The sequence below is a fragment of the Arachis duranensis genome, chromosome 8 (assembly GCF_000817695.3).
Source record: "Arachis duranensis cultivar V14167 chromosome 8, aradu.V14167.gnm2.J7QH, whole genome shotgun sequence".
Lineage (NCBI taxonomy): Eukaryota > Viridiplantae > Streptophyta > Magnoliopsida > Fabales > Fabaceae > Arachis > Arachis duranensis.
Genome location: NC_029779.3, coordinates 2,598,141 through 2,598,398, shown reverse-complemented (window position 1 = coordinate 2,598,398; position 258 = coordinate 2,598,141).

The window sequence follows — 258 nt, the reverse complement described above, 5'->3', positions numbered from 1 at the left end:
GTTCTTAAGCACACTCTTTTTGCCTTGGATCACAACTTTATTTCTTTCTTTTTCTTTTTCTTTTCTCTTTCTCTTTTTTTTCTTCTTTTTTTTCGTTTTTCTCTTTCTTTCTTTTTTGTATTCACTGCTTTTTCTTGCTTCAAGAATCATTTTTATGATTTTTCAGATCCTCAGTAACATGTCTCCTTTTTCATCATTCTTTCAAGAGCCAACATTCATGAACCACAAATTCAAGATACATATGCACTGTTTAAGCAT